Below are 22468 nucleotides of genomic sequence, written 5' to 3'. Positions count from 1 at the left end.
CAGAATCAAATGCTCAGTGTGCCGTTATATTAGAGAACAGCCGTGTGCTTATTTTCCTAGAACAGTGGACAAATAAATAGGATAGCAAAGCTTTTCTTCTTTCTGACCCTACTTGGGGTTCACAGCTAAGACAAATGGATAGCACTGCTGAGAATACGTAAAGCAGGTGAGTAGTTAGGGAATGTAAAAGATGAAAAGTATGCTGAGGCACATAAAGTTACTCTAGCTGAGAATTTTAGGATGTTTTAATTGAGTTCTGTCTTCGGTTGTTAGTATTTATACATTGTTAGCACTTAAACTTCAGGTCTGAACCTTTGCTTGCTTGATCTCCTCCCCATAATGAGTTGGTTTTTAACGTGAATAAAATGATTCTGTTTATTTTCATAAAACAATTAAGTAACCATGAGCAGAAAGCACCTCAGAATAGAACAGAAAAGTTGCAGTACTTAACTGGAATTTTAAATTAGCAAAAGTGCTGAAAATATTTTAAATTGCAATGGAACAACAACAACAACATTTTCCTTGGCAAAACTTCCCTTGGTTGCTATTTGCACAATTACCTGCAGCAGCAATAGTAGTGCGTATGTTCCACAAAGGTAGAATGCTGCCATTAAAACAGAAATACAAATATACCTTTTCATAATGATGCTAGGTGGCTCAGGAGGACATAAATTTGTTAAGTCTTAATCCTGGAATCGATTTCACAGATTCACAACAAATAATTCTTTGCATGTAACTGAAGATTCAGTTACGAGCACAAAAAATGCATCTGCCAGGTTGACTAAACTAACTTTGTTACTTCTAGAAGTTCCGTCCCTTACCTTCCCCCTTGTTACTGTTTTATCTGTCATCTGATCCTGTATTAGTATTTGGCACATATTGTCTGTTCTTGTCTTATTCTTCCAAATAATGAATATTTATGTGCAGGCTAAGAATATGTTTTGGTATTCCTAATACTTATTTTGAGAAGAAAAGCTAATTGTAACTGCTCTTCTTTGTGTGTGTTTATCAGTGTTTGGGTAGTGCTGATGGGAGTGGAGTTTGCCAGGTGTACAAATTCTGGCCTTTGAGAAAATACCACGTACTTTTTTTAATAACTTTTCTATATGGCCAAAAGGTTAATTGTGTCAGAACCTGTTCTCCATTCTCAAGTCATGTACTAAATGTGGGACATTTTCTCAGTTGCTACCCTGGAGATAAACACAGGGTTTGTTTCACAAGTCTTCTCACTCTGCTGCCTTCTGTCCTCATTAAAGTTTCATGATTTTTTAAAGCAGAAGTTTGTCTTTATACAAATAAGTAATTAAGTCATAAATATTTGGACAAGACACCTTATTTAATGATATATTTCTATATCAGCAAGTATGCCTGCACTCTAATGCGACAAGACGGTGAATGTCTATTTCAATGCTGCAGGGTGGTGTCCCAGCGTATTTCTTCTTCTCTTTCGGGCTTCTTCCGAAGAAAAGGCGTCATTTTCCCCAAACTTTTCTAATTGACTCCCCAGGCAATCAAAATTACCATGAGCTCACATTGTGGAATCTGGCTGAGTTAACGATTTAAATCTTCCCAACTTCTAAATACCTTTCAAGCATTTAAATTGGCATATTGTTTTAACACTCAGTTGCATTCCACTTGGTTTATAGCCAGCACCTCAAATACGTTGCTTAGTTATTCGTTATTAATACTACTAATTATTAGTTTGTATTAAAAGTCTATAGATAAAGCAGCTGAAAAGGAGAAGAGATGCAAAAGAAAAGAGCCGCATGGTTCCTCCTGCACGCCTCTCTCCTCCTTGCTGAGCGTTCCCGTCGCACAGCGTACGTGTGTACAGTCGCTCCGTGTGTTCCAGGCAGCTCTTTGCTCTGAGGTGGGTGCAAGCCGTTCACAAAGGGGCTGAACAACGCCCAGAGGAGGAGCACATGGCGGGGAGCGGGGAAGACGAACAGCAATAGCAAGGAAAGGGACAAGGAGAAAAAGACCTGGTCCTCTGAGAGCAGCAAGCTCTTGCCAGTCTGGTGCTGGGCTGTGAAACAACGTTTGCAGATGAACTTGCTGGCTGCAGGTTTTGCAGCCTTCTGCCGTCAGCAGCTGTGTTCCCCATGCCCTCCATGGGCTCTCCTCCCCCTCTGACCCTTTGCTCAGCCCTGTCGGCATGCAAACAGCGGTCTACTTCCTTAGCATCCTAAAGCAGTGCAGCGAGTGATGGATCCAACAAGTGCTGGAGCTAGGAAAAGATAAAGGCTAATAGTGAAGAGAAGATCGTGGCAATCAGCTGTTAGACAGGCTGAGGCTAGTGAAGAACCACCGGGTAATGCCGCCGGAGCAGGCTGAAGCTTCTGCAGATTACATCGCTGTCGAAGGAGGCACATCCTCCTTTCCTGGGCTTGTTTTCACCCTGATGTTGACTGTTGGCAGAAGAACTGGTATGATAAACTGGGTAGGGGAGCCGATATGCCTGCAAAAAAAAGCATTTTTCCCCCCTCTTAGATTAGTTTAATTGAGATTAGTGCTACTGCTGAAAGAAATTCGTATTGACCTGTGGCTTAACTTGGAGGCAATAGGAAATATTTCTCTGAGTATAGAAAGAAAGGCTGGGAAACTGGCTGATAGAAGAAGATGGGAGAGTCAGATCGGGAAAGTCAGGGAAGCAAGGGTGAGTGAAACAAAATTGTGTAGTACAAAGTCTAATTAGGAACTAATAAGATTTTTCTGTTATAAGCTGGGAGTTATAATTGAAAGTGTCAGAGGAAGAGAGAGATCTGGCTTTATTAGTCTCAGGGTGACTAAAGCCATAAATGTGACATGGCAATGAAAAAAGACAAGTGTAAAGATATATCAGGATGTATTGCAGCATTTTTAGGAGTGAAAAGAAAATATTAAAGGCAATGTGCACGGTACTAGCGGGATCTCATCTGGAATTCTATTTGTAGTTCTGGTCACTTACGATCGAAACATGAATTCTAAAAGAAGGGGTGCAAGATGGGTAGCTAAAGTTGGGGAAACAGAGGCTCTGTCTTACACAGGTATTATAGAAAATTCTCATTATTCATCCTTGCAGAATAAAGAAATTGTACTGTCTTTTCGTTCTCCTCAAAGAGAAAAGCACTGGCAGAGCGAGAATGTCTGTTTAAGCTGTAGAACAATGTCAGCAGAAGACCAAATGTGTATATGCTGGCAGTGATGACTTATTTTGTAGAAATGAGAGACAATACCCATCTGGGAGCGAGATTCTAGATTAGTCTGTAAATGTGCTGGGTTGGTTCTTTGTCCTAGTACTAGGAAACAACTTGACCATTTTGTCACATGGAATATATGAAATACATAATTGTAAAAGCTGGAAACTAGACTTAGAAATCAAAAGGCTCTTTCTTTTTTTCAAAATAAAAAATTTTAATCTTTTTTCCTCCAAGTACCAGAAATGTTGGAGGGTAGAGGTAAAGTGGAAGGAACTAGGAACATGCCTCTTTCGTTAGAGGAAAGCAATTGGTTATACTACTTCTAATTATTATATTTAGTGAGGCTGATGTTCATTTCCAAAGACAGGAAAGACAGATTTTTCTGAGTGAAAGTTGTATATTGCAGTAATTCCTCTCTTAAGCCTTCGAAGCACAAAAAGTCAGGCTATGTGAGGATACTATAATGAGAAATGTAGTCTTCCTAAAGGGCTGTAAACAAATAAAGTTTCAATTTGTTCAGGAGCTCATAGCATCTGTACAACTGATAATATAAACAATATATCTGTTTTCAATTAATAATTAACTAAAAAAATAGATGGAAATGCATGTTCCCTTTGATATCTTCTGGTTTTTTGAATTGATTACACCTCTGCACACAGAAATAAGTCTTTTCTGTGGTTTATTACAGAACATTTTTGCATTGGTGATAGAGGTGTTGGCATTTTTCTAAAGAAGAAAGATGAGAGAGTAGTGAGCACTGAATGACTTCCTCCTTAAGATAAGTATGTGGCCTGTTGCTTTCAGAGAAGGGATCAGCATAAAGAACATTTATATGAAATACATAAATTCCTCTAAAAACTTCCTGAAAAAAGCAAAGATGCCTTTGCATGGTTTTCTGCATTTCAAAGTTTCCACCAAACCATACATACTCTAAGGTTATATTTATAATAAAAATATGCTTCTCACATTCATTTTTATAAATATACGGTCATTCCAACATGCATCATTGCATCTTCACCACTCCAGCCTTGCAGAGAACAGTCTGTACCAAGTAAGTTCATAGTCAGCTTCAGGTGTGACTATCAATGCATATGAAAATCATGAATTCCTATAGTTGCTAAGTTCATCCTGTTCTTGTTTCTCTTAAATGGTAGAAAAGTTGAATGCATCTGCTCTCTAAGCCCTCTGTATTTGAAAATTTTTGTGCACAAAAAGGAATAATGCATGTTTCTATCTGGCCCTAACTCCACAGAGCACTTAGGCTCAATTCAAGAAAGTATTCCGAGCCAAGAGAGCCCTTTAGCACATGCTTAAATGCTTTGCTGAAGCATGGCCAGTTGGAGCGGATTGCCAACATCGTGTGTCATGAGCAATAGTCTATTCTTACTTACATTCATCTACCTTCACTGCAGTTGATAGGTTTGCTTAATGCAGTTACTGCTACAAATCTAGCATGCAGTTAGGAGTCTTTTACAAAGCAGCTCCTTTAACCCATAAGCTGTTCAGAGCACTGCATGATTTCTCTGTTTAGTTCAGGGGCCCCAGGCCTCATTTTGGACCTCTATGGTTACCTCGTAATAGTCATCTAGCTAGTAATTTAAAGTATCTTTAAAGTGTGAGGTATAAAGGTGGCTGGGTGATCCAGACTGTTTAATTTTTTTTTTCCCTTGCTACAGTGCATTTAAATTTGTAAAATTAATATTTTATTAGAGCTGTCTTTCTGTATTTAAAATGTGTTTTGGCAGCACAGTGAAGTTCGTTTATAATGAGCATTAGTTCATGATAAGCATTCAAAACCGCTGAGCTAATTGTTTAATTAAACATCAATGCTGGACAATATTGTGCCTCTGGAGGTTAGACAGAGAGGTGGGTCCGTTCCAGAGCAAGGTCAGACTCACAATTCCGTAGTGGCAATGAAAGATAATATTGACTATAACATTTGTGTATAGTATAATAAACACTTTGTATACATTTTAAGGGTTGGTTTGTGAGCGCAGAAGTGCAAATGTAACTGCCTGTGGACAGAGACTTCAGGCCTGGTCTTGGGAAAATTTGATCTGAATAATATTTGTGTGGTGTTCATCCTTTGTTTTGTAAGTGTTGTCAGTACTGGGCCTGTCACTATTGATTGGTAAAGAGATTTTGGTTCATTAGATTAAAGACCTAAAGCTATGTTATGCCAAAAATGCAGATTAATTAGTAGTTTGGTAATAATAATTTGTTTTAATTCTCTTTCTCACTTGTGAACATTCTCTTGCTTGTTTCTCTTGAAAAATACTATTATACTGGAATAGGTGAAAAAGTGTGTTCACAATAGTATGGCTTTCTTACCTTTTAAATTTTCTAACTGTGGTCAAGAGTGCTGTAGGATGTGTAAGTGGCATTTAATTCTAACTGCAATGTTCTCATTAACATTAGGTAAGGAATAAAGAGAATTATATTCATTTCAAGACAATCTAATAGATACGGACTTGACTAGGATGTGTGGGTTCAGTCTCTTGACGATGGACTTTCTACATTGTCTCTGTCCTTTTCCTTTAGTCCTTATCTGTTGAAGCACTGTAGATATAAGCTTATTGACTGTGATGTGCCAGAAATCATAACAGTAACAATAAAATAATAGATTTTTTTTGTCCTTATTTGTCAGAAACAGTCCTCATAACCAGCCTACATGTTTGAGAGTCAAAAAGTGGGATTCATGCAGGAGCCATGTATATTACACAATTACAGATGGCAGTCTTCAGAGCTGCTTACTACTGTAAATCTCTGTTCCTAATTCCTCCTTTCATTCTCCTCCCAGACACTCACAGTTTTCCATGATCTTGCTGCTGCAGTCCTTGGCCTTCCTTGTATCCATATTTCCTAGCATAGGGTCTTCTAATTTTACTCATTTTTACTCTTCTAATGTTACTATTACTCTTCAGATTGAGGACTTTTCATTCTCAGTCTCCTGTAAAACACTAGATGGGCCCTTTTGGCCATCACATCAACCCATTTACTTTATTCCATAAATTCATATGGTACTTTGCATATGGTAAATTGCCATAAAGTGTTCTGCTAGTACTGATCACCCCTATCAGAAAAAGTAAAACCCCAATGACTTGGCTTATCCTTAAGCGTTACACTCTCTCAAGTAATTTTGTTATGTGTATGTGAGAAAGCAATAGTCTAATAGAAATAAAAGCTGAAGCTTTCAGCTTGTGTCATAATAGCTGCCTATTTTATTGGAAGTGAAGTTCGATTTAGCTTCAGGAATGCTGGCCTATATATCTTTGCCCAGCAGTGTGAGAAAGGGGTCTCAAATGAATACTAAATTTTTTGTAGAATGTCTGCACAACTTACACATGTAAAATTTTATAGTCATGTTTTCATAAGTTGTCTTTCTTTTGAAAGTAAAACTACTGGAAATTGCTTGTGACTGGGATGACATCATGAATTAGAAAGGACATGAATTTAATCTCTCGTAGAGGCAGCTGTGTCTGGTATTTTAATATGGTTTTGGAGAGAAACAAAGGAAGGCTAATTAATGTGTTTATGTAAATTCTACAGATTACAGTGTTTAGCCACAGTCAGTTCTTCTTTACCATGGAAGGAAATGATGGTTGTCCTGTCCACGTCTGTTGCAGTGATTTAGGGCCTACCCAAACAAATAATTAAAAAACTGTGAATGCTCTGGTTGCTGAAGACAAAAGCAATTAAACAACAGGCTGATGAGAAGAAGCTTCTGACAAAATGATTTTATACTAAACGAAGAAAGAAGGATTTCAGTTCAGATGGTGCTAAGTAATTGAATTGCAAAACACAGGGCCACATTGCCATGACCATAAAACAATAAAGTTTGTTCTGTGGTAACTCAAAAAAAAATTCTTAAGGTTGATAACACTGGCAAATACGGATGTACCACTGAGAGGCATACTTCGCTTTATGGAAGGGGTGAAAAGCCTTGTCTGCTTGTTTAGGGTCTTGTCCTACTATTTTGATTTTGTGTTTACAGCAGTGGTAGTAACAGAGGCTGAGCCATTGGGAATAAGACTTCAGTGACCACCTGCATTAATGCTACCGTGTTCAGCAGACTTAGAGCATTGGTCAAATGTCCATATGCACACCGTGTGATGTGTCAGCTATTGTTCATGTCTTAATCAATTTGGACCTTTAAAATTTTAATCTCTAACATAGAAATAATCTTTTCTTCCAGTTTTATTTCTCTGCAAATTGGTTGCTAAGATGCATATGATTTTAAGCATGCCTAATTATATTATTATTGGTCTAGCTTTTGTTAAATATCAATGCTAAATGAATTGTCATAAACATTTATAATTATATAGAGGAAGGAAAATATGAAGTGTAAACAGTTCAGTTCTAAGGTTCACCTTTCACTAAGATTCAAATGGAAAAAACAGGCCACAGAAACTGTAGAAGCCAAGCAAACTCAAAACCCCAAAGTTTTGCAAAGATGGTAATGGAAATTATATTATGGATTTCTTAAGACAAATATTTATACCATAAAAATAATTATATAAAAGATTAAGAGAGACAGAGGAAATAATTTGTAATTCTTCCTTTGCATTAGATTTGGCACATTTTTTGGCCAACTATGATAAAATTCAGACCAGGTATATATATATTTTTTTTACATTTTTATTTAGTGCCTGAGTTTCATTATAAAGCAGCAGTTAGTTTAGCTTGTATTTGAAGATACCAAACTGGGGTTGATAATCCTCCATGTCTCTTACAATAGAGGCAGAGGTCACTATGTTTTATTTTGTTCCTAGATGTACCCTCCATTGAAGGAATCTTTCTAAGAATGATCTCACTACTTATGTTTAGTGGTGGGATGTCTTTCATCTCAAGGCAGCACTTCTGAATTTATTGTAGTTATTTGATCCCTTTGCTGATACTCCAGGCTTCGTATCCTATTTTTACTGTCTTACCCTGTTTTACATTCCAAAATTCTCCAAAATGCATACAATAATTCAGTATTGTCCAAAAGGCAGAAAAGTGACAAGAACCAGCTTTTCTGTGCGGGTAAGTTATGATGTATTCCTTTTCAATAGGTAATATTTCATTGTCGTTAAACTGGAGTGGGGAATCCCACAGGCTTAAAGCTGTTTTACTGTACCCCACTGAAACTATCCTTTGTACTTTGTTAAACGTGCATTTTGACTGCCTTCTTCTTTTCGCTAAAAGGAGGAGTTTTGCTGTTGGGTTTTGCATATGCCAACAACGTGGCAGTTGCAATGTGTTACTTTATCATGAGAGAGGGATCAGTGTCATTGGGACAGCCTTGGGAACGGGGCACTTTGGCTGCCAGTTGAAATTAGGCCAAAGAAAGAAACAAATGCAAAAACTTGCAATGAGATGAAATTTCTTTTTCAGAGTGTTACATTTTTATGAAGTGAAAAATCAATATGTAGAGGAACGTTAATTTTATTGCATGTTAAAACTTTAACGGAGTGAGAGAGCTTGACAAAGACAGTTGGGCTGAGTATGCTTTAGTCCTTGGAGCTGCTCCTTTCCCAGGTGTGCCATATTTAGGTTTTGCCTGTTACTGCAAATTGTCACTTCATTGATTCTTGCTGATACTAAAGATCCATAGATGACATCTCATTTCACTCTAAAATTGAAATGCCTTTAGATCACTTTACATCAGAAGCTGTGAAGACTTTAAGTTTTGGATACCAAATGTTATATTATTAAGTAGAATTGAAGTGTTTTAAGCCTCTGCGGATTTTGATAATGTAATTATTCACTTTCCTTACTGTCTGAAATCTAGAAATATTTAACTAGACATAAGATCAGTCATATAGTGGATCAATATATGGTAATTTTCATAGTTGAATAAACCATGTGTTTTCTGTCTGCTAAAGATTGTGGTGTTTGGGCTTGGCTTTGTAGCAGGTAATTTGCAATTTATCTACTATCAGGCTAATACTGTACAGGGTCTGTTCCACAGGTAGTTGCTGTTGTGCATTTTTTTACTCCTACATGATATGAGAGATCTCCAGAATTCTGTACAGGATTAGAAATGTATCTGACACTAACTTCTAGCAGGCTTGAGCTGTTAAGCAGACTGTGAAATGGCAATTTTAACAGTTTGACTGGCAAACAATGTTGCGGAAGAATATTTTTTTAAGGAAAGAAAATAATACCCTAATGTGGTCTAATATATCAATAGTAAATGTTTCTTGAAGAGGAAAAAAATAGTTAAATTATTAGATGTTTCTAAGAACTCTTACCTACTTATTTTATATGAATTCAGGTAGTCTGGTTTTGGCTAAGATAAGTAGTAAGAATACATAGAAACTGCATAAAATGTTTGTCTTTGTGTTATTTCCAAAACAAATATTCCCGTGTTAATACCAGGCATCACTTTCTATGTGTATATGGGAAATGTAGATCTTGATTTCTGTGTTTGTATATCTAGTAATTCTGTACTTATTCTTTAGATTAGCATATATATATACTTGCTGATACTTAATGAGACTAAGTCATCAACTTTTTAATGATTTAGAATTAATTGCTACAGTTGTTATAATTTCATTAAATGAACCATAGAAAACAGGACTACCTGACCTCCTGAGGTTGCTTCTAATACAGCTATCTCTCATCAATGTAGAATCAGCTTTATCTAAATTATACCTGACAGTTTTCTACCTAAACCACTCTTAATAGCTTTCAGTGCCTGAGTGGTTTAAGCTAGACTGTATTTCCTGAATTTACTTATATGATAGCACAGGAGTCAGTACCAAAAGTCTAAATTCATTAAGTTGTGGAATAATCTTTTTTTTTTTTTTGGTAACGGTTGCTATTAACATTTAAGAGTGAGATTAGAGTTGTTCCATAATGAGAATAAAAGAAAAAAGAAAAAGTTTTCTTTTCTGGCAAAATCTGTTATGATTCCAGACTAGTATATAATGGAGATGATAGTTTATAATTTAGTATTTTGTAGATGCTTTATTGCTATGTAGGTCTATTAGACACAAATTTTTACTCTTGCATGGTAGAAATCAAGACATTTCATATCAGACTGTAGATGCAATGGCATTCAAACATACATAAATCAATATCCCAAAAGGTTGTTGAGGATGATTCTATGATGAACAAAAGTGAGGATGATGGAAGTTTTATATTAAGAGGGAAACATTAAATCCATGTTTATATTATACATACATATATTTATGTGTGTGTGTGTTTATATATGAGTGTGTACATATATAATGTTCAAATTTTGTATGTTCCAATTATACATATGTTCAAATTACATTTATATATGATTTCTCTATTTTTTTTTTTCAGTAAAGTAAATGTTTATATATCAGCTAAGAGGTTAGGAGAAGATTGAGGAAGGTGACCTGTGAAATGTTGTGTGTATATAAAGACCAAAGACAAAGGAATATGTAGGGCATTCAATAGGACATTGTATGGTAAAAGACAGAAAATGTAGGTAGAATCCTGGAAAAAGCTTCTTCAGAAATATGTATTAAGTGGAAATAATCTCCCAAGAGGAATGGTAAAAGTCTTGTTTAGCCCATTAAAAACTTTACTGGTAAAATGCTAGCAAATATACCATGGAGAACAATCTTGCTCTAGTGCAGAGACAGAATAGTTGGCCTACTAGGCATTTTTATCTGTAATACATATGATTCTATTTTTTCTATTCAGATTTTAAGCAACACTTTTTAAAACGGCCTGTTCTATAGACACTATTCTAAAAGGTTGTACTGGGAAAAGGAAGTAATGTAGAAAAAAGGAAGTAATGTAGAAAAAAGACAGCATTCATTTCATGTGCATTAATCAAATATGCACCCAGTATGCTAGTACTTTCCCAACTGTGAAAAACACTGTTGCCTCCCAACACAGAGGCAAAGATTATAAGATGGGGAATAGGAAAAAACGATTTATGTACACAATGCATTGCTGTGCTTTGAATGGAGTTAGATCCTTAGGAATAATTTTCATGTGGCTTTTATACAGATATTTTAATATGAGCTAATGGAAGTCACTGAGACTGCACATGAAAAAAGACGCTACAGGGATTGCACAAAGAATATCTTAATTAAAGTTATGATTCGGTAAGAGATTAAACCAATTTATGTACCCTTAAGCACATGAGAATTTTAATTGACTTCAGTAGGTCAATAAGTTGTTGATGTAAGGCAAGTGTTTGGGTACATTGGGGCCCACTAGCTATTGCTGAGATCCAGTAAGGTGTTTGCCTAACAGCATCATACAGTACTGGTACCTTCTTTATATTTGGGAAAGATGCAAAAATGTGTTTGCAGGCGTCTCTTCTTCCTTTTCAGAAGACTGTCTTCATAGTTATTTGGAGTAGGAGCAATATTCCTCTTCGTTTCATTTACCCTGACAAATCAGTTCAGCCTTTACCTTTTGGTTTTCTTTTTAGATCTTAAGTATCCAGCTGTGCTATCTGGTACGTTATAGGTGAGAGGGAAAAATAAAGCTTCAAGTCAGAGTACGGGCAGTTTCAACAAAAGTATAGTCCAATTATGTTTGCCACATAATTTGGTTTAGCCATTTGATTAAATAATTCAATCTCTGTAGAGTATGGCTTCATGATGTGTTTTAGAATGGCTGGTCAGTGAGTAACTGCCTTAGAAAATGGAAGAAGAATCACATTAGGAAATTTTAGATGTCTTTTGCTCCTAATAGAATTCCATATAAGTAGCTGAGTTAGGTTCAGCTTCTGAACCTCAGAGGGTATTTCTCTAAGCTGGTCAACAGAGTTGATTCTGTGTCTACTGCAGACTTTCATCTAGAACTAACATTTACTAAAAATTGGGGTTTATTTGGCAGGTGGTCCTCCTTAATTCAGCAATAATATCTAATCAAATCTTCCTTGAGAAATCACAAAGGCACTGTTAAACCTGGATCTCTAAGTTTAAGAATTTATCCAATTTTTAAAAATTTTCTTTTGCTTGCTTACTACAGCTTAATTAACAGAAGCAGTAATTAACAGTAAACTAGGAACTACAAATAAAAAGGTTTCCACGGAGTTTCATCCTTTCTTCTTCTGCATAAATAGAATAGCAGAGGAGATTATCATATTCTCTTCTGATTAGTGACTGTTCCGTCATTGATGAGTTGCTATTTTTTAAGTTTGGGCTTAATTATGTTACTCTTAAGCGTAAGTGGATAACACATCTGAGCCCTTGAATGTTAAGAATTGTAAATGCAGCTATCCTGATTCAAAAATTTATTTAACTAGCAGTAATTCCACATTAGCACACGTGGCTATTCTTGTCAGTGCTGCCCCCCAGGCTTAAAGGGGCAGTAGGGAAAACTCTACTGGGAATTGCCATGTGTTCTCCTATAGCCAAATGAAATGACGTGGAGAATTCCAGAGCATAAATCAAGATTAATTTCTGGGCATACATAGCTAGGTAATCCTGAGATCAAAAGATTAAAAAAGAAGAATGTAATGCTTCTGATAAGAGCGAGTTTTTTAAGATAATGGATGCATTCTATTAAAAATATAATTTAAAAATGTAAACAGTTCTTTCTGATATTTGGGTGTTTTTGAAGGAGTAATGATTTCTACATGCAAATTAAAACTGGACTAGAGTAGAATTTAAAAAAAAAATTAAAAATCTACAGTGAAAACATTGGAGAAGTATTATAACCCAGTGAAATAGTTAATCATCACATAGAGAACTGAAAAGATTAAAGAGCCTTTAGGGTAACATTAAAGTAAATTGGACTATTTCAAATGAAGACATATGAGCATCACTACAAACACATGGAGAAATCAAGTTGGGTTAAAGCAGGAAACAGGAATTCTTATTTCAAAGTTCAGTTATATGTCTGAAGATAATAAAGACTTCAGAATTAGAGTATGCTAATAATTTGATCCAGACTAGCCACAATAATCTTGAAGTGTAGATTGTAATTATGTATGGAATATAATCAAAGTTGTTTATAATACAGATAGTTCTTTCCTTCGGGGAAAAGCACTGATTATGCATAGTTCTTTATGGCTTAAAGGAAGAGTGGTGAAGATGTATAAATATTATGGGACTTAAGAAATTTAAGTACTGTTAGTGATATATGCTCAAGTCTATGGAAAGTTTAATTAAAATCTAAACATATTTACCATTATTGCTATTCTTGTGGTTGAAACACAATAGCTGATCTACATACTGCAGTGTTTTGCCCACACCGAAAATTTTCAGATGCCTCTTTCGTCTTCTTTGCAATATTAAAAATAACGTATCTACTAACTCTGACATTCACAGTATTTTACTTTTACTTCTCTCACCTGGATAGTAACTGCCTGCTGTAGTCCAGAAATACTCCTTCTCAACTGCAAAATAAATGTATTCCTTGCTCTGTTAGTTGTAAGTACTTATGGTAACAGCAAAATGTATTTAACCTCATTCCTACAATCTGCTATTCTTCTGGTAGACAAATCTGTCCCTTAGTCAGTGCTGGTTTGGCACTGAGGGTGAGGTGTGAATGAGTCTATGACTAAAGATGAGGTTACTTGGATTCAGAATATTCAGTTCAGCCAACTTGTGTGACTCAAAGTTGCAGTGGGTAAGTTTGAACTGACAGATGCCAAATTTGCATTTCATTTAATGTTTATGTATTTTCCTGAAGGTATTTTTGGTAGCATGTAAATAAAAGTGTCAAGATGTGTCTTGCTAAGCACATTCAGAACTGTTAAGCTGCTGGCATACAGCGTAGTGTCTCAGCACATATTCATGCATTAATAGATAATCTTTCGTGAGAGGTGTTCCACGTACTTGGCTAAGACCTTAAAATAAAAACAATAGAGTATGTTTTATGCATGTAGGTTTTCAGCAAAGTTTCCAAGAAGTGTAATACCTGCCAAAAATATCTGGGATCAGTATCCTAGCGCAGACTAGTGTGGTTGTAGCTGGAGAGGGATGGAGCCTCACTGATGCTAAGACATTACAGTACACACTGATTTCTATCATTATCATCATCAGACAAACTTGGGAGTTTTTCCATTCCAAAAAGCCGTGTATTGTCTTCAGGTGAATTATAAATTTACAGACAGGAACTCAAGAGTCTTGGGATAAAAGTGATTCAGTTTTATTTTCCTTGAGTGTGAATAAATATCACTTCATCTTCCCAAAAATTTCATATAAATGCCTGGATGTAATACACAATTTAGCCAGAATGAGAGTATCATAAACACACGCTTCAGATTTTCTCTGAATGAATGCTAGTTTAGTTGAACTGAAGCTGTGTGTGAATTTACAGTTTAATTAATTTACAAGCTGTGTGTTAATTTACAATTTATTCAACCTTGTTAACACTTTATATAACTGCATAAAATTACAGTGGTTTAGAAAATGATAAAGCATATATAAAATTAAACTATTTTAGTAAAATTTTACTATTTAAGCTAGATCTCCACTGATGTGGATTAATACAGACCTTGCAATCAGCTACATCATAGAGATGCTCAGATTTACACTAGATAAAACTTGGTTTTCATTTTATTTTTAAGTTATCTATCTAAAGAGAATATTTAAAAAAAACAACTTAGGCCTTGGTTAATCAGACAGATAGCTAATACCCAATGGGTTTATAACTGAGGGGAATAGGATTTCAACCAGTCTGTAAGGAGGAGAAAGCACAGATGATGCTGATTGTCATTTAATGCCTGAATGTTTCCTGGTGGTATTGTCTGTCTTCACCAGTTTAAGCAGGCTCTTGCATTTGTTATTTTAAAAAATTCTTTTTCATGTATTTGTAATAGAAATAGTACAAGTACCTGTTACCCTTGAAAGATTTCTTGTCTATTACTTTAATTTGATGTCCTTGGCAAAAAAGGAACTCTGAAAATTGAACCGAAGCAGTACCATGTTCTGTTAAAGGAATATGCCTTCAAAAACCAGATCAGGTTAGTATCTTTGAGTTTTTCAGAATCTTTGCACATTATAAACCCTGAAACATCTGTGCTTATTGAAACCACCTTTGTAGATGCATTAGTACAAGTTGCATGTTAAGTCGAAGCTACTTGCCGGGTTTTTGGAAATACTTCTGCAGGTATCAAGGTCTCTTTCTGTTGACAGCTGATCCTCGAAGGCTGTAAGAAGTATAGTTTCCTATTTTGAGTAATTTTTACTGTAATAGAAATGCCCATCATTTTCCACTTTCTTGCTTTGAGTTACAATATTTTGTTCTAGAAAAAGGCTTCCAGAGGTAAGAAAAAAGTAATGGGTTTATGGCAAACCAGTTCATTCTTGGTCAAGAGCTTTGAGCCCCTGAAACTATTAAATCATCACAGCCCTTAAAAAAGTGAATTTGATAATTAGTGCAAAATTTAGCAGTGGCAGAAGATTTAGCAATAATACAGCCTTCATATACATATTTTGAAGTTATGCAAAAGTAATCGAAGAATCATCATAATTCCTGCAAACACAAACCCCAAAATACTTCTGTAGTTTCTAAATGCATTAAAGAGAGGACATCAGAATTTATTTATGCTGTAAATGTTATTTCACAGTTCAATCAGTTATCTTGCTGTGTAATAAAAACCCCTGAAATTAAAATGACCCCTCTTTGCAGAGTGTAACTGTAGGATTCCTTTTACTATGAGGCTGCGTTGATTTGATCTTACTCTTACTGAAACGGAAAATGATATCCAACTAATGCAACTGAAGTGGGTTTTTATACCATGCAAAGCTCTCTTGTGAAATTAATGGCTTATGCTTCTGGCCTCAATTACATCTTATGATTCTCCAATTTCATATGGTTTTCCTTTTCTTTCTTCTGTGATTTTTCGGTATCCTTCTGGTGGTATTCTAAACCAATCTGAAGCACATGCATCTGATACAGCACATATTTACAAAACAAAACAGACCCACCCAGATTTGAAAATGTCAGGAATATGATTAATGTTCTGTTCTGTGTGTAGTGGTTGAGGGTATCTTAGTCTTTTAAAGCAACTAACAGCTTGATCAAGAAAATCAGCTTACAGCAGAACAGCGTAATGACTGCAAAATGTTAATTAAGTTTTCCAATGTTAAAAAAAAAAAAACCATTTTCAGTCTGACTCAACCTAGACCCAGTGTTATTAGCTGAAAGCTAAATATGTGCTTCCTACCTGTAAGTACTCATTAATGGTCCTTTCTACTTAGTCTACATGCATACTTTTTCTACCACAAAACACCGTAAAGTAAATACACAAGTAAAATTTAGAAATAGGTGTTTCTTTGTAACTGCAAAACCCAGATTGTGTATTTCTTATTTGAGGGTGATACAAATAATGTATAATGCAGACTGTTCATTTATATAGATTGTAAATTAATCACGAGAGTCTTTTTGATCTGTATTCTTTATAAAATTTATGAAAAAATGTTGTTTCTCCTGATCTAAAATGTATTGTTTTTAATAATTTAAAAAAATGGGGGTTGATATTTATAATGTAATTTCATTGACTAAACAAAAACTTTGCAGCTGCCAGCATGATAGATCTCTGATTATGACATTGTAACATAAAGGCATTTTACATTTAAGAATTCCCTGCAAATCTCTTGTGCGCAGAGTTCATGTTTGCAGCTCTTTCCTGAGGAGACTGAGCTCTTGTTGTCTTGGAGTTAGAGTCCTTAAGCTTTATTGTTCTGTCAGATTTCAGAATCAGGTTTGAACTCTTGTGTTTAGTTGGGTGTATTTACTCTAAGGTCTTTTGTCTCATGTTTTCTCCCAGCAATGTTTTTTTTCACTTTTTACCCTGAAGAGTAAAAAGAAGTGGAGATTTAGACCTCTACTTGGAGTACTATTTATTCAGTGGATCTCGTGACCCTGGGTATCTTAAGATTGATTTCATTTTGTCTTGACTATGTCAGTTGTGTTATCACCACTAATTTGTATAGGGACAATGTGCAATAAAGAACCAGGAAGGAACAAAGAAGAGAAATGATGGTAGAAATTGAATAGTGAATCTGAGTGATTGCTTCATAAAGAATTTTTCTGCTTACACTACGGATTTGAGGGAGATAATATTTTTTTCTTTCATTATAGCATCTACTGGGTTCTGATGAGAAGAAACGTAACCATTTTAAAAATGTTTTTTAAAATTATGGCTTAGATTGATCTGATTCAGCTCAGTTGACAGCTTCTGTAATAGCAAAGATGTTTCTTATGAACAGATGCTCCTCACAGTTTTAGAATGGCTCAACTGTTCTTCATTGCCTTATTCGTGATTTGGACACTGGTCTGTTATTAATAAAGATTGTTTGTACCCTAGTACATAAAGCAAAAAAAAAGAAGTCTCCCCAAATATTCACACTTGAATCCCAACTGCACTTCCCACTCAATTCTTACTTTCAAATTTACCAATGGCCTTTATATCCCTAACCTTCCTTTCTTAGGAGGTTGAACGATTGCAAAGATTGTCAAGACAGTCATGATTCTAGCCCACATCTTCAGATCAACTCGACCGGTGTTAAGAGTTGAGCTCTCTTTTGTCTTTGGTAGAAACTGAGTTGGCCATTTGCTTGCGATTGACTGTTTTAGTGACAACTGCTGGAAAAGGTTATTAAATACTTTGGCCCTTTCTCACCACTCTCTCTGTCAATAGCCTTTCCTCTCTATTGAATGGCAGGTCAATATTTTCTTTGTCTTTCTCTCACTGCTAGTGTATTTACAGGTTTTTTTCATGCTAATCTTGTTTCTTTTTCTTATTTGTATTCCATAATGTATGTTGGCTTTTCTTATTTTGTCACTGTATGTTCTTTTCTACTTGTCCTACTTCATTCTTGTTTAAGATCAATGAAAGCTCTGATTTAGTGGAATTCCAGCCTTTCTCTCCATTGGAAAAAATTACTCTTTGACCCTCTCTTCTTAACTTCTTTTTTCTGTCTTTCCCCTGATTCATCCAAATTTGTTTGCTCTTTTGAAGTTCATTGTTCTGTTTTGCTGTTTATCTCTCCCCTTTTAAAGGAATGTGAATTCTGTAAATTAACCATCAGCCTCACCCAAGTTGCCTTTCACCTTCCATCACATTCTCAACCAGCTTGTTCCTTGGGGTTAATACCCAGTCTAGAGGAGCTCTTCTTCCAGTTCCTTTTTCTAGCTCTTATTCAACCGTAGATACAAAATATATGTGATACTATATAATCTTTACAAAATATATGATATTTTTTAAAAGCCATCAAAGATTTTGAAGACCTTGCTGGCCATTATGCCTCTTCCTGTATTCCTTTCCCAACATCTTTCCTGTTAGTTAGAGTGTGGTCTTTCCACCAAAGCTTGTGCTTTGCTTGGTTTGGCTAGCTGCTGGCTGGCAAAAATCTTCATCCACTTCATCACACCAGTGCTTATGTTAATTTCTTTTTAAAATTTTTATTATTGTGACTTGTTCAAAGTGTATTCCTCTATCCTGAGAGCACACCCATACAGTTTCCTATCAAGGACACTCCTAATTAGGGATTTACTGCCATTGACAATGACAGCAGCTAGCAGCCTTAGCAGCAATGGTAGTAACAACAGCTGTCAGGTGTGTGCTAGAACATGAATCCTATTTTATGAAACTCTGGCCAGTATAACTGTGTTTAGAAACTGCCAGAAATGCTCTTTTAAGAATTTTGATAGTTGTGGAAAAGTTATTTTCTTTGGTGTATATAACATATTTTATAGAGGTCTTGCTAGCAGATAAAACACTTCTTTCTAGTGCCTCTCAGGAGCATACTTTAGTGTTGAAATCAGTAGACACTTTTGTGAAAATTCTCTGTGCTGTGCTGTACTCTAGCAGCAGTGAAAATGAGCTGCTTCTCCCCTCTAATTTGAATGGGAAGGTTAGTGTGCCTGTAATCGCATCCACTGACTGATGCTGAAGTTGGGTATCACAATAGTGTTGTCTTTGGTGATAGTGTGTGTTTCTATTCTGTATTCCAGTAACATGTCTCAACTCTTAGGTGCTATGAGAAAGACAGAATTTTTCATTCTTTTTGGCTTTACTGCCAAGGTTACTGATTTCCATGAGTATTATTTCTTATCTGTCCACCGGGAACCAGGAAAAAGTGTGTCAAGCGCTCATTTCACATGGGCCAGTAGACAGCCATCAGGTGTCCTGGGTGAATCTACATTCCTCTTTCCAGCAGCAGTCTCATACCTGCTCAAACATTTATAGTTTGTGCCTGTACCATTAGCTAGTGGTTGGTTTTCAAACATGATAGAAACCATTTGGCTTGCACTGTGAGTTACTGACAAAGCTATGAGAAATGAAAGTGGTGAGTTTTATTACTGGTGTTCCTCCTGTGCCTTTAACCAACAACTCTGACGTCTGTGTATGCAAGCAGAGGATCATTGCATGAAAGAGGAATGATCTGAGCCTGGTGCCAGGCTGTGACCTAGAAGCTGAAGAGCATACTATGCCATTATCTTTCCCTGGAGCTCTATAGTCCTGCTCAGGAATTTACTTTGACATTTGTCCTGTCTCTATAGATTAAGCCGTTTGCTGCAGCCTCACCATCAGAGAGTAATGTGCTTTGGTTTTTTTTCTTCCTTGCCTTCAACCTTTATTGCTATCTAGTAATGTAATAATAATTTATTTACAATATATTTCCTCATGTGCTTTGTAATATAAACACAATTGAAAATACACTTTAAATGATTGATGTTGCAGTACAAATAGAAAAATAAAGTGGTTTTGGTCTCTAAAAGTAATGAAGTAGCTGATTTAATACAGTGCAAGTCTTTAGTGGGATCATATTGTAAGTGGTAAGCCTCATGGTATAAAAAATATCAATAGTTACATTTTTTATATATTTATATATATCATAGGTGTTCAATGTGAAAATAAAGACACTGAAATCTGGTTTATTTCCATGATAAATAATGTTCATGTGGGTGCAAAATTGTAACTTCAAAAGAGTAGTCTTAACCTGTGAATTCAGGTGTTTTCACAATATGATTAACACTTCTATTTTAGAAGTGTGTTGCCTGAGTAGCTGGAGGCATTATTATTTGAATATTGACATTTACTGTGTCAGTGTTTTTTTCAAGCCATGTATTCATTGCACGTGGACTCTTTCACATATGTTACTGAATTAAAAAAAAAAAAAAAGTTGGGCTAGACCCTGAAACTCTCAGGTAAGATAATTTAAACTTTCCTACGTAATTCCTTTTGAAATGCTGAAATTTGCCAAAATATCATGGGCACGTCAATGACTTTCAGTTCATAACCTCAGTCATTTCCTGATTTACAGTTGTGATATGGTATCTCTGTAACATCATACCCTACTTTTTGGTTTTAGTTTCTTCATTATCACTTGCTGAATATATTTTACATATCAATCTTTCCTGGTTAAACAGGTACAGAAGAAACAGTCTTTAGATCCCCAGATTGTGTATAGAGTGGGGAAAAAAGGGGGACAAATGCTTTTTTTTTCAAGCGGATTGCTATTTCAGTTGAACCTGAGAGTCTTCATGAAGGTCTTCGTTAGCTATAATAAGACTCTTTAAGCATCCCACCTGTTCTTTCTCAGGTCAAGAGAAAAATACATGAAAAGCTTTGATTTTCCTCCATCCTCCCCTGCCTCAACCCAAAGTTATTTTTTACTGAGTCAGACTATTGTCATTGACTTCCCATTTTAGACCATTCTTTGTCTTTCATGTTGGGCATGCCTTTTACACCCTTTCTCTGCACAGCTTTTGCCACAGCAGCGTGTCAAATAACAGGTGCAGTTCAAAAGTAAAGAAAAAAAAATTTCTAAATTAAAAAAAAGAAATAATTATGTTACTGATACACATGATCTTACTATCTTTAAAAAGAAAAAACCCCCCAAACTGAGGAAGGTTTCCTAAGAGAAGGAGATGCATGTGGGAAATCGGAGATAAGTATTTAATACTTTTTTCCTTTTGGAAGAGCCTCTATTCAGTCAGTAGTTACAGCAATGCTTGCAGAATACTGTAGATGTATTTTGAAATGCTCTCTTTGCATGGGGATTTTATGGTTAATTACTGGTGTTGGTTTATTTGTGTGTTCTTTAGAGAATAATTATTAAGCAGATTCAAAGGTGGTGACAGCTGCAATGCCTCTATGCTGATTGCAACAGCTAGTTTGTGAAATTTTCAGACCAAATATGCCCTAGAAATATTGTGACAGTTTACTTGCTGTAATATTACTTGCTGCTAGTGTTTGTTATTTCAGAACTGTATGCAAAGTAGGGAGTGACTAGAAAGCAACTGTTATACTAGTAGAAATAACACATTTACTATAGCTGGCAAAGTATTTTTTTGTGTTTACAAGATGTACTTCAAGAGTCACATTCAGTAATTTATTATCAAACAATATTAAACATTAATTTTTTTCCCTTGGGAGTGTTTGTACGATTGTGCAGGAAAGAAGAATATAAGAGATTAGAGAGTGGTTGTACAGAACACTTTCATCAGCATTCTAGCTACTTGTCACACACTTTGTCAAAGTTTTTAAATTCCTGACCTTTCAAATTTTTTCACTTTACATTTCATTAGCTATTAAAGCAGATGTCTTTAACCATTCTATTGACTGCAGATCTCTCTGTACTTTTCCTGTTTGTTGTAGGTCTGTTATTTGAACTGACACTGTTAATCTTAATGTAATCTAAATAAGCATTCTCAATGCTTTCAGAAAAGCTGATTCCTTTAATTCATTTCATATTGGGACAAAAAAAATAAGGCTGATAAAATCAGAAGCTGCATTTGAAAATCTTTGCAATTCTAGTCTCTGAAATTACAATCTTGTATTTGGGGTTTTGTCATTTGGTAGTAGTGCAGGTACTTGCCATTCCTTTTATCTGCCTAGGTATTTAAAGTTCGAGGAAGGAAAAAAGGGCATAAATATTCTGTTCTTCGCTGTTTCTTTTGAATTGGCTTCTTGTTCTTGGTCAGTGGAAGAAGAATGCCTATGACCTTAGGCCTGCAGTAGTAATACACATCTCTAAAAGAAGTGCAAAATTGTCCTCTTTGACTGGGAATCCCTGTCGGCCACCTTTCTTCCACTACCTTTTAGTGATTGAAAGTTTTGTCTCTCTGGGACAACCTGTATGAAATTTTCCTTATAAAAGTCTGAGACTCAAGTGATTTAATTAAAAACAGGATTTATTAACAGCACAGAAGCTGCTCAAGATTAGAAGAAAAGAAATGTTTTGCATAGCATATCTAGCCTGACACTCTGTGAAGCTCATCTAGATAAATCTCCCTGGAGTTTAGTTACAGTGAATAAAAATACCTCACATTTATAGAAAATCTTTTTCTTCTCTGACTTTCTTTTTAGGCAGTTTAGTTGCAGAAATCTTTCCTTTCAAGGGACT

The 22468-nt window shown here is 35.6% G+C and overlaps 1 protein-coding gene across 4 annotated transcripts in view; it reads left to right on the top strand.

Annotated features, from left to right (window-relative positions):
- Positions 1 to 22468, top strand: part of IMMP2L (inner mitochondrial membrane peptidase subunit 2) — a 480207-nt gene that overhangs the window by 261124 nt on the left and 196615 nt on the right. The window lies entirely within an intron of this gene.

The sequence above is a fragment of the Harpia harpyja genome, chromosome 6 (assembly GCF_026419915.1).
Source record: "Harpia harpyja isolate bHarHar1 chromosome 6, bHarHar1 primary haplotype, whole genome shotgun sequence".
Classification (NCBI taxonomy): domain Eukaryota; kingdom Metazoa; phylum Chordata; class Aves; order Accipitriformes; family Accipitridae; genus Harpia; species Harpia harpyja.
The sequence above is the reverse complement of the archived record's forward strand: the minus strand, read 5'-3'. Positions and strand labels throughout refer to the sequence as shown.